General features: G+C 44.7%; 1 pseudogene; it reads right to left on the reverse strand.

Moving 5' to 3' along the window:
• Nucleotides 1-3,222: 3,222 nt before the first annotated feature.
• LOC133499341 (CCN family member 1-like) overlaps nucleotides 3,223-13,392 on the reverse strand; it is a 48,105-nt pseudogene continuing 37,935 nt past the window's right edge.

The following is a 13,392-nucleotide window of genomic DNA, read 5'->3' on the forward strand; positions in this document are numbered from 1 at the left end:
TTCCTTTCGGCTTGTCCCGTTAGGGGTCGCCACAGCGTGTCATCTTTTGCCATCTTAGCCTATCTCCTGCATCTTCCTCTCTAACCCCAACTGCCTTCATGTCTTCCCTCACCACATCCATAAACCTTCTCTTTGGTCTTTCTCTCGCCCTTTTGCCTGGCAGCTCCTTCCTCAGCACCCTACCACCAATATACTCACTCTCTCGCCTCTGAACATGTCCAAACCATCGAAGTCTGCTCTCTCGAATCTTCTCTCCAAAACATCCAACTTTGGCTGTCCCTCTAATGAGCTCATTTCTAATCTTATCCAACCTCCTCAATCTGAAGTGAGAACCTCAACATCTTCATTTCTGCCACCTCCAGTTCTGCTTCCTGTTGTTTCATCAGTGCCACCGTCTCTAATCCGTACATCATGGCCGGCCTCACCACTGTTTTGTAAACTTTGCCCTTCATCCTAGCAGAGACTCTTCTGTCACATAACACACCAGACACCTTTCGCCAGCTGTTCCAACCTGCTTGGACCCGTTTCTTCACTTCCTTACCACACTCACCATTGCTCTGGATTGTTGACCCTAAATATTTGAAGTCGTCCACCCTCGCTATCTCTTCTCCCTGTAGCCTCACTCTTCCCCCTCCACTTTTCTCATTCACGCACATATATTCTGTTTTACTTCGGCTAATCTTCATTCCTCTCCTTTCCAGTGCACGTCTCCATCTTTCTAATTGTTCCTCTGCATGCTCCCTGCTTTCACTGCATATCACAATATCATCTGCAAACATCATGGTCCAAGGGGATTCCAGTCTAACCTCATCTGTCAGCCTATCCATTACCACTACAAACAGGAAGGGGCTCAGAGCTGATCCCTGATGCAGTCCCACCTCCACCTTAAATTCTTCTGTCACACCTAAGGCACACCTCACCATTGTTCTGCTGCCATCATACATGTCCTGTACTATTTTAACATACTTCTCTGCCACACCAGACTTACGCATGCAGTACCACAGTTCCTCTCTTGGTACTCTGTCATAGGCCTTCTCTAGATCCACAAAGACACAATGTAGCTCCTTCTGACCTTCTCTGTACTTTTCCACTAGCATCCTCAAGGCAAATAGTGCATCTGTGGTACTCTTTCTAGGCATGAAACCATACTGTTGCTCGCAGATACTTACTTCTGTCCTGAGTTTAGCTTCCACTACTCTTTCCCATAACTTCATTGTGTGCCTCATCAACTTTATTCCTCTATAGTTCCCACAGCTCTGAATATCCCCTTTGTTCTTAAAAATGGGAACTAGAACACTTTTCCTCCATTCTTCAGGCATCTTTTCGCCCGCTAGTATTCTGTTGAATAAGTTGGTCAAAAACTCCACAGCCATCTCTCCAAATTGCTTCCATACCTCTACCGGTATGTCATCAGGACCAACTGCCTTTCCATTTTTTCATCCTTTGTAGTGCCTTTCTGACTTCCCCCTTAGTAATCATTGCCACTTCCTGGTCCTTCACACTTGCCTCTTCAACTCTTCCTTCTCTCTCATTTTCTTCATTCATCAACTTCTCAAAGTATTCTTTCCATCTATTTAGCACATTGCCGGCACCAGTCAACACATTTCTATCTCTATCCTTAATCACCCTTACCTGCTCCACATCCTTCCTATCTCTATCCCTCTGTCTGGCCAACCTGTAGAGATCCTTTTCTCCTTCTTTCGTGTCCAACCTGGTGTACATGTCTTTATATGCCTCTTGTTTAGCCTTTGCCACCTCTACCTTTGCCCTACGTCGCATCTCGATGTACTCCTTTCGCCTCTCCTCAGTCCTCTCAGTATCCCACTTCTTCTTCACTAATCTCTTTCCTTGTATGACTCCCTGTATTTTGGGGTTCCACCACCAAGTCTCCTTCTCCCCTTTCCTACCAGATGACACACCAAGTACTCTCCTGCCTGTCTCTCTGATCACCTTTGCTGTCGTCGTCCAGTCTTCTGGGAGCTTCGGTTGTCCATCGAGAGCCTGTCTAATCCCTGTGCCATGGAGAGAACCTGTGGCTGTTGGGCTGGAGGGGTTATGGTCCAGATTATCAACAGCCCCCACTGTGAAGAGCCCAAGACGAAGCTGTGGTGGGGTCATAATGCCTTCTTTCTGGGTGTGCAAGCAAACTGCTGTTGCCAGCTGATTTTCCACCTGCAAGACACAACCATAGCTGACACTGAGACCCAGTTCATGGAGGTCTGTGACTGTCTTCTTGGTCCTCAAGCGGGTGTGAATGTCCGATATACAGAGGCAGTGGTAGTTCATAGTTTATTGAATGATGAGATTTTCCCGCTGACAGACCTTTCTTCCTGAAGTTGAAAAAGATGGTCTGAGAAATGGTTAGACATGCCTGTGAGTCATTTTAGTCCTGTTGTTTTACATCTGGTCCATTAAGTAACATCACAAACAGCATCTTCAGTGTCGATGGAACAGATTGTTCTTAACAGGAGGCCGGAAACGACGCTTCATAGTGAAATCCAGTTCTCTGGGAGATTTCGTTGCAAACTATTTTTGCAGCTTTTTTTCAAGCATGGCAGCATCTCCTTCGTGGTCACGATTCATAGCCTCTTTCAACATTTGCTGCATTCCCTCTGGAAAAATGAGAACAATGTGTTTTCCATCACTTTGTTCTTGGGCTCGAAGGAATTACTGCAGTATATTTATTTCCTTTGGAAGACCAAGGTCTTGAAGACACTTTTCATACAACTTTCGAAGATCCACAAGCTTGGAATTAAAGATACTGTCCTCCACAGAATTTTCGATGGAACAGGTGAGCTCAGATGACCATTTTGGTAGAATTTGTCGGTCTTTTCAGCGCTTCTCATCAGTGGCGAGGCTGGATCATCTTAAGTCAGTTCTCTTTTTCTTTCAGCTCTGTGTTATTTGTCTTTGGCAAAATTTCTGCTCCCAGATTTGTGCCACTTTGCCCGATGTACCACAAAGTTCTCAACGGTGACGCCTTCATCGAAGCACAGTTTTTGTCGTAATCTGTCTATTTTGCGGAATGGACAAACGTTAGTGAGGAAAGTCATGTATGGCGCTGTTTTATCTGTAGTGCCTGGCCCATCCAATGGGCACCTGAGGTTTTTGAGAGTTCCATTTTGCAACTTACTATTTCATCATTTCCATCTAACGACGATTTTCCCCTCGGAGTGTGAAACGTCAAAAATTGCATTTTGCTGCGTACGTGCTGTCAATTTGACCTGTGCACGTGGGGCCTCACAAAAATTATTTTAGATGTAGATAGCTTGGAAATAATGTTACACTTTTGTCAGATCTCTCCCCATCGGGTCAAGAAATCGACGTAAGATGCCAATCTATTAGGAATGTTTCCCTGTATGACTCATGAAACCCTCCCAAATTTTTCAACCCTTTTCCAGAAGGTTTTTCAGAAAAGTGGACAACCAGTTTGAACATTGTTCACAAATTCTAAATGATTTTTTTAAGCTGCTATTCAGTTGTGTACAGATGAAAACAAAAAAAGTGCATCTTAAATATGCAACATTCCTCAAAAATAAAGCACACTATGGTCAATTTCAACACAATGACAAAATATCACACCCCGAAAAATTAGGTGATTCCTGAAAATGTCACTCCACAAACACAGTATGAGTGAAGTTTAGATAGGTTAGGTTAGTAATTTGTCAGAAAAAAAAAACACTTTAGAGTGGATCGGTGATGATACAGTACACACACAGTCTGTAATGTAAAACAAATGTCACGGATTTCATTAACTGAAGCTGCGCTGACAAACATTGTGTTACTGGTCTTAACATCTCTGAGACTAACTTCATATGACCCTGTGAGCACAAATGTTAAAAAAAAGAAAGAAAGAATGAAAAACATTTCAGTACAAGCTTTCTGCCAGTAGTCTAAGAGAGCTGCAGTGTGTTTTCCTCGGAGCTTCTCTGGTGGTGGAAAGGTTGCACGCCTCAACTGAAATGTGGGCAAACTGATGTCATTCTGGCAGGGAGCTTAAAGTGCAAGCTGGTAAATTGCCAAGGGTTGGGATAGTTAGGTTAAAGGTGTAAAAGGGACAGTTGCAAAAGTCTTATGGGCCAGAGCTGATGACTTAGCATCAGCGCTTGAAGGTGTGAATGTCATTGAGGAGGCTCAGCGAAGCGCTTGAGGGCCTGCTGTGTGTGCGACAGCTTCTACTGCGTGTTGGATCCACATGATGTTTCTGAAGAAGCTCTCGCCATCCGGGCAACGGAAGCGAAGCCGCACAGTCCGGGTGATGGAGGGCCTGCAGCAGCGGTCATTCTGGAAAAATCCGCAGGAGCGAGGGCGGTAGCGCTGTACTGAGGAGGATCCGGGAAAAGTGATTGGAACTGGCTCCTGCTCGCGAACAGTTCTCTGGCACTTCTGTCCCTACATACAACATTCAACAGATGATTTGAAAATTACATTGAGAAATGCTTTTAACTGTAAACAACAATCTCTCCCGCTACTCAGAGAACTTTCATATTCTTCTTTTCCGCATTTCTCTGCATACCTTAACAGCCGCAGGAAGCTCCCAGTCACAATGTCGGATCTGACAAAGCCTAGTTTCTCTGATCATCTGACAGTCTGGGTTGTTGTTAGTGACACGACTTGATATTCCCATCCCACATGAAGTGGAACATTCTGTTGAGTCAGTGGTTTGTGAAAAACAGCTGGACTCCGGTAACAAATCAGACATTGGGAATCCTACAGTGAAGAAAATAAGTATTTGAACATCCTGCTTTTTTGCAAGTTCTCCCACTTAGAAATCATAGAGGGGTCGGAAATTTTCATCGTTGGTGCATGTCCACTGTGAGAGATATAATCCAGAAAAATCCAGAAATCACAATGTATGATTTTTTAACAATTTATTTGTGATACAGCTGCAAATAAGTATTTGAACACCTTTCTGTCAGCTAGAATTCTGATCGTCAAAGACCTGTTAGTCCACCTGTAAAAGTCTACCTCCACTCCATGGATTATCCTGAATCAGATGCACCTGTGTGGTCGTTAGCTGCATAAACACACCTGTCCACCCCATAGAATCAGTAAGACTCACACTTGTAACATGGTCAAGACCAAAGAGCTGTCCAAAGACACCAGAGACTAAACTGTACAACTCCACAAGGCTGCAAAGGGCTACGGAGAAATTGCCAAGCAGCTTGGTGAAAAAAGGTCCACTGTTGGAGCTATCATTAGAAAATGAAGAAGCTAAACATGACGGTCAATCTCGATCGGAGTGGAGCCCCATGTAAGATATCACCTCTTGGGGTCTAAATGATCCTTAGAAAGGTCAATGACCTGAAAAGAGCTCGGACCACCGTTTCCAAGGTGACTGTTGGTAATACACTAAGACGTCATGGTTTGAAATCATGCATGGCACGGAAGGTTCCCCTGCTTAAACCAACACATTGCCAATGACCATTTGGATTATACAGAGGAGGCATGGGAGAAAGTTTTGTGGTCAGGTGAGACCAAATTGGAACTTTTTGGTCATAATTCCACTAGCTGTGTTTGATCGAAGACGAATGATGAGTTCCATCCCAAGAACACCATCCCTACTGTGAACCATGGCGGTGGTAGCATCATGCTTTGGGCTTTCCCAATGCTTTTGTGTTGAGGGCAGACGAGTCACGTTCTTCCACAGCAAACTAATCCAAGGGGACCTTTATGGTCTTGCTTTGGAAGAGAAAGGGCCCTGGAAGCTTTATTGTCTAAAGAAAGATGATAGATTCCAATAGTGTGGATACTAGGCGGTTGTAGCGAAACAGTTTTGTCCAACTGTCGCGATACTGAAAGTGGTGCTATTTCTTTTAACTAAACTGAAATGCAGTCCGTAGCTCATGTTTATTACCAAGAAAGACATCCAAAAAGAAGAGTTGAAATTTAACCTTGAAACATGGTCCCGCCAGTGGCAGCTGACTGGTGAGGCTGTGGGTAGGGTGGCAGCAAAACACTGATGTGGTTTGGAAGAGACTGAATGTCTAACAGGGTGTGTGTCTCTTCTCTTGCCTCTACTCTGATGTGGTTGTTGTCGTCATCACAAATCCACTCCTCGCAGCAGCTGTCTTCTGCCCGTATCAACCGGGGCCGTAAGCAGTGCGACTTGGGAAGGGGGACTTGGTGAGGACAGAGGGGCATGCAACCCACCACTCCATCGATACACGTGCACTGGTGCTGACAGCTGGTTTGGAAGTTCTCACTGTGCTGGTACCACTGGCCGTTGAACTCGTAGGGTTGACCATGAATCTCAGCTAGCATCATGCACACAAAGAAACACAAAACAACACTGTGAGAACCTTTTGACTGGCATTCAGGGATAGAGTAGAGGGAAAACACTCTTCAGTATTTATATTTATTGCAGTACTGACTTCAAGAGATGTCAAAGATTTGCTCTACAATAGAACCTCAGGTTAAGATTTTAATTAGTTCCATGATCCTGTTCTCAAACCGAAATGTTTACAATCCAAGGGAATGTTTGCCATTGAATAAAAATGGAAATGCAATTACTCGCTTTCAGCCACAGAACAGCTTTATATTTTCTTCATTTTGATTGTTGTGTGGTTAAAATCAAATACTGGTCAAAATAGAAATTGCCTAAAAGACTGTTTCTGATGATGAACTTACAGTGGGTTCTCTCGCAAATCACCGTCCACTGACTTATCCTTTTCAGGTACAGTAATGCTTTGCTTATTGTGGACACTCCAACCTGAGGTCATTTTTTTTTTCTTCAAAAATTGTTCTTGAAACCAGCTTGTTTGCAAACAGAAGTTCCCCTGCTATCATGGTTTGATCTCGTTTTGGTAGTTTGTAACTAGCAGTATTACATGAAATCAAGTCACAAAGGGTTGCCCCTCCCAAAACAAAAAAACAACAAATAAAAATTGCTGCAGATTCAGATTGTGGTGCTGCCAGACCACCTCAATGCCATTCTCTTTTTAACACGGTGACATTTTTAATAATGTTTCCTAATTCAAGGAATAATACATTAATTGAATATTCAGCAGATGTATGCATCTTTTGAGATGAGTGGAATGTCTTCAGCATGAGTTTGCATACAATTGGGAGTTGAAGTGTTAATCCTGATCACTACCATCACATTATCGTATCGTCACCTCGGCACAGTCCTCTCTCGGGGTCTCCTTCAGCTCCGAGGTAGCAGTGTAGCCCCTTGATGTCATCACAGGGCTGAGTAACACTGCAATTTTCATTGAACTCCCTTGCACATATTTTACAGCAGCCACAGTGGTCAATCACCCAGCTGACCCCAACAGGACACATTGGGGATGTAACAGCACAGGAGCAAACAGGTGGGCATTCATCATCTGCCTAAGGAGCAGGGTCAGAGGTTATAAAAAAAACATTAATGGATGTGGAATACTGGTTTGACAGCTTGATGAGAGTGCGGACGCACAAAAACTCACCATCACGACAGTGGTGCAGATGACAAACAAGGTCGAAAAGATCTGGTGGAAACTGACAGCAACGTAAAGCATCCTTATTGCAGAGTTTGTTCAAAGTGAATAAAAAAAAATAAAAAATTAAAAATATGTTTGAAAGAAAACTATGTCCAAAGTGGAGTTGTGTCTTGTTAGTCAGTTCCAAATTGAGACATCCACAGGATCCTTGAAAAATAGTACACTAGTCAGCTCTGTTATGTTTCTCCACTGTCAGCTCAGCTCTACTTCATGAAGAGGTTTACCCCAATAGGGCCTGTATTTATAGGCACACATGGTCCCACCCACTCTGTGATATCATCAGTACAACAGATGCAGAAGGTGGGACTGACAAAAACGTGTTCAAACTACTGAATACTTTTAGTTCCAAAATAAGTTGGTTGCACTTGTTTGGAATGATATAACAATTTCACCAAAACCTGTCAAATGTGTCGGTTCATTTAGGTACCCCTCGTTACCAAACACATACTTTGAGGTGGACAGGTCCAGTCATAGTTGACTGAAGTCATGAACATAGGGAAAACAGCAGGTGTAATCGAAAAACGAAAAAGGAAAACATACTCTATGTGGCAGTTTTTAGGCAGGGATATGTTGAAATGGAGAAAGTCCCTGTGAACAACATTACACTGTGCTGTGCAGACACTGTAGCTCAGGACATCCTGTATTCCACATTCTCTTTCCGAATGGGCCACATTCCAGGAAATACAGGCCTCATCTCAGATTCTCATAAGGGGCAGGAAAGTCAGCATTCCCTTTGTCCGCCATTTTACACATTTCTCGGAGGGCAAGGAACTCATCACCTCAAGTGAAAGATCTAGATTTATGCTCCTTCTGAGTGTCTGTGGTCCAGAGAGAGGTGACGTGTGATCATTTTACAGTCTGTCTTTTTTTTAATATTGGTTTAGTGTCTCTTTGAATCCTGTTGACTTGAACTCTTTGCTATTGGACTTGGAAGTAGCACTTGACAAAATCATCTCACCACAAGGTCAGAGTTTTTAGCCATCAAGGACAAAACACCAAGTGTAATTTGCACATGAAAGGAAGCTGAACTCGTAAAACTATGAGGATACTGATGTACTCAAACGTGTGGCATCTAAATTGGAGCCACTGCACACCACTCGCCTTCCAAGAGCAGGTGCTGTCAATCAAGTATGAAGCTGACGTGTCGTTTTGTGTGCATGTGGGAAGGCACTAACCACAGTACACAAACTTACAGTGCCATGAAAAAGTATTTGCCCCCTTCTGAAATTCTCCTTTTCTTGTGTAGTTTCCCCAATTGAATGTTCAAGATGATCAAACAAATGTAAATATCACACAAAGAAAGAAACTGTTCAAAGGCACTCTGTGAGAAGTACTGTATACATCCCCTCTCGTTAAATCATGAATTAAATGTGACTAATCAGCTGAATTCATTTTCAGTGACCACACCCAATCCTGATTAACTCGAGATCTGTTCAAGCAAAAAAAAAAAAAAAATCACATAAAGATAACCTGTCGGAAAAAAATGAGAGTGGTGTGCTGTGACGGCCTTCCAAGATGTCTCCACTGGCCTAAACACCATCAAAAGTACTGACTTACAATTACAACTTAATTAAATGAATAATATTTATCCATCAATTTTCTGAGTTGCTTATCCTCACGAAGGTTGCGGGAGTGCCGGAGGCTATTCCAGCTGTCTTTGGGCAGGAGGCAGGATACACAGAACTGGTTGCCAGTCTGAAAATTGTCACAAACACCATTTCTGAAACTTTAGGATTCCAGCGAGCTCCATTGAAAACCATGATCCAAAGGTGGAGAAAACACGAACAAAGAAACTTTCTCAAGAGTGGCTAGCCTACAGAAATTACCCCAAGAGCAAAGTGACAACTCCTCCATGGTTCACAAAGGAACCCAGGACAACCTGTAAAGAATTGCAGGCCTCTCTTGCCTTAGTTTAGGTCAGTGTTCATAACATAACAATAAGGAAAAGACTGGGAAAAAAATGGCATCCATGGCAGATTTCCAAGGCCAAAACTATCCTCACCAAAAAGAACATAAATATTTGCCCTACCTTGGCAAAAAAAAAAAAAAAATATTCCCAAGAATTTGGTAGAATATTCTATGGACTGACAGAACAAAAGTTGTACTTTTTTGAAGGTCATTACATCAGACATAAATGTAACAGCATTTTATAAAAATAATATACCAATAGTCAAACACGGTAAGGAACTGTGGTGGTTTGCCGCTGCTTAGGTATTTCAGGACATGGATGACTTGCTATCGTTGATGGAACCATGAATTCTTTTCTTGACCAGAAAATCCTAAAGGAGAATGTTCTGCACTCAAGCTGAAGTGCACTTGGGTTCTGGAGCAGGACAACAATCCAAACATATCAGCAAATCAACTTCTGAATGTCTTACAGAAAAAATATAATGAAGAGTTTGGAGTGGCCTTAATCCAATTGAAACATATTAAAAAGGCCATTCCTGCTTGAAAACACTCCATTGTTGCGACTTAATACAATTGACCCCTCCGTAGAAATTGCGGGGGCCGCGTCGCTGACCAATCAGAGGCCAGAGATGTGCCTAAACCACGCCCCTTGTTGTCGTCCGCCATAACCTCAGACAAAGTCGCATGGTTCAGTAGAGCTTTTGTTTGCGTTTTATCACGTCTTAGGGATCCTTAACAATAGATACGGTTAACAGGTGTTGTCACGGCCTTTGTAATAGTGACGACAGGTATCCTGATAGGCTAGTTGATAGAGTTCAATTTGTACCCTTTCCAAAACCGAAGACCGAGTACGAAAAATGTCTTCGATGGATCAAACTTTGTGGAAGACCGCATGATCAACTGAATCTATCTAAAATCAACCGGAACAGATATGTTTGCACGAAGGTAAGCCCTATTTTTGATTTTCAATACATGTCTCATATAAATGAATTAGCAGTTCTTCGCTTGCATAATATAGCTACGTGTGAATGCTTGACACACTTGATCTGTGTTGAGCGATACTTTGCGAGGACCTGACTGCACAAACGTGTCTCTTTGTTGGCGGCTAGCGAGCTAAGCTAAACCGGACTAGCGAGTCCTAAAAGCCTTCGACGTGCACCGAGACACCAAGACTGAAGGAAGGATGTTTGAGGACACTAAAGTAGTGATTGTCATACTCGGTTGGGACTTACGTAGGTTCGGCACTAATTCAAGAATAATTATTGAGGGGAGCGTGTGACGTTACACAAAGAAAACGAGAGAAACAACTCATAAATCAAGCCTCGCCTTCTTTTCCTTCATACGGCGGTTCACAAACGGCTATACATATACACATACAGATTCTGCACACAAGTGTGATATGTAACACGAAAATAGGAAACTGTCAACGGCGAATTCGTCTTTGGGTTACAATATATTATATTATGTGGCTTCTCGGTCTTCCTCTGACTCCGGAAAGATATCGCGCTAATATCAATGGTTTCTCCGTCGATATGCATGAAAGTACCATTGAAATACCCCTCGCTGAAATACTTGAAGGCCTGCTGTCTGCTCTTCAACGACATTTCACTATTCGGTAAGAATGCGAGTGAAAAATCAGATGGTAAATCGGACAATTTCGCTCTCGACTTTTCTTCCTGCAACGCCATTTTGTCTAATGTTTGTCTGAGGTTAGCAACAGTGGGGTGACGTGACTTCAGGAGGCGTGGTTAAGTGCCCTGTACAGAGGGGTCAATTGTGCAAGGCAGAGTGCGCCTAAATATTTCCAGTGAGATGTCAAAAACACAATCCTTTTTTGAAAATGCTTGATTTCTGTTGCTAGTGAGGGTGGCCCAACCAGCTCTTAGGGTGAGGGGATTTTTTTTACACAGGGCCAGGTTGCTTCGAATAATTTTCAAACTTGGTGAAGGAGTATTCAGCTATTATGCTGAAAAAAAATGAAATAAGTTGCCAACAGAGGTGACACCAGCCACAAGTGTGAGTATTTTCAAATCCAAATTCAAAACTCTTTTTTTCCTCATGCGTTTCAGAGTAATTGCAATTTTCACTGATATTTCTTGCACTAAAAATGTTTTAATTGTATTTTTTTGTGTTTTTATGTATTTGAACACTTTTAATCACGTAAAATGTATTGAGTTAACTTGTGTATGAAATACGCTATACAAATAAATTTGCTTTGCTTTGCTTTGTTTTCCTTGATAAGTAAAATCATCATTTATAGCAGGGGTCTCAAACTGGCGGCCCGCTGGCTATTTCCGGCCTGCAAGATGACATTTTGTGGCCCCCACTTCTCGCACGGCCGCGCTGAATGGGAAGCGCACACCTGCGCCTCATGCTGGTTTATTGCCCCCGGTGTATATAGGACCCTGGGGAAGACTGGTCCTTCGCCAGATTGTTGCAGCTCATGCCCCGTTCCTGTACTCCCGTATCTCTGATCCAGAATCCGTGTGTACCGACCTCGGCCTGTTCTCCGACCGACCCCGTAAGCCTGACTCCTTTGGCACTCCTCCCTTCTTTGATCGATCTCCCGTGTACCGACTGCTGCCTGCCCGCGGACCGGCTCTCTTGCCCAACGTCCTGACTACTGCTGCTGCACCTGACCGACCGCGTGATCCCGACCTTGGAACAATAAACGTGTTCCCCGAATTACCTCTGAGTCTCCCGAGTCCTGCATTTGGGCCCTCCCTCCGTATCGATGGGTTGTGACAGAACGATCTGGTCAAAACCAGACCCAGCGGGAAAGACCCGGCGTCGCCGGGACCGACGCAAGGTAGACCGACTGCCGGAAGACCAAGCCTGTCCGATGCGGGTAGGTTCTATGATGTCCTCCGCTTCCGTGTCACACGCTCCGCCGGCGAGCTATGAATACGTCCCAACCACGACCCGTCCAGCACCTCATATTCTTTTGGACTCTGATTTTTCGGACTATGAGGAGGACCTTGATTTATATGACCGGCTGCATGACTACGACTCAGATTATTTCAACTATGAATCTCTTCACCTGATCGTTAATCCCAGTAAATTTGTTTCACCTCCCCACGTTTCCAGCTCCCGAGTGTCTTCACCCGGAAGGTACGAGTCCTCCAATCCGTTTGTGGGAACCCGCTTGGCCATCTACCTGGGTCCTCCGCGTGGCGGCCAGAGGAGACGCCCAGGTCAGGCGCTCCCTTGTGCCTCCCGCTGTGCGGCAACAAAGACGGCATCCTCGCCCACCCACTCCTCACCGGCAACGGTTAAACCAGCAGACCCGCAGCTGGTGGCGAGGCTTCCAGCACAGAGAGAGGAGGGGTCACTGAATGACAAGGTCTTGTATCGTGAAATGCAGGCGGAAATAGAGCGGCAGAGCGCCGAACTGGCGGTCCTCACGGCGTGCAGTGGCTACGGATCCGCTACCGAGCAAGGTCCACATCGCTGTGGCAACGGACTCTCGGACAAGTCACGCGCACATCGCAGTAGCAACGGACCTGCTACCAAACAAGGCTCATGTCGCTGTGGCAACGGATCCACCGCCGTGTTATGCCTACGTCGCGGTTTCAACAGACTCTCGGCTGACTCACGTCCATACTGCAGTGGCTATGGATCTGCTACCGAACAAGTTTCATGTCGCTGTGCCAACGGATCCACCGCAGCACTATTCCCACGTCGTTGTGGCAACAGATTCACTGCAAGTGCACGCTGCGATAGCCACTGATCCGCTACCGACCCGAGCGCACGTTGCAGTGGAAACTGATCCGCCGCCTCGCCACACACGTTGCGGCTTTGACAGACATGCTGCTGATCCACGCTCACGCCACGGTATCCTTCGGCCCCTTTTCAGACCGAACTCACGTCGCAGGTGGCGACAGATTCACTCCCGCGTCACACCTACGTCAAGGTGGTGATAGGCGTCCGCGCGACCGCCATAGGAAGAGGGTGGAATTGGCGATCGAGGATGAGCCTGCCAGAGCACCTTCAACCTGCATTT

The sequence above is a fragment of the Syngnathoides biaculeatus genome, chromosome 4 (assembly GCF_019802595.1).
Source record: "Syngnathoides biaculeatus isolate LvHL_M chromosome 4, ASM1980259v1, whole genome shotgun sequence".
Taxonomy (NCBI): Eukaryota; Metazoa; Chordata; class Actinopteri; order Syngnathiformes; family Syngnathidae; genus Syngnathoides; species Syngnathoides biaculeatus.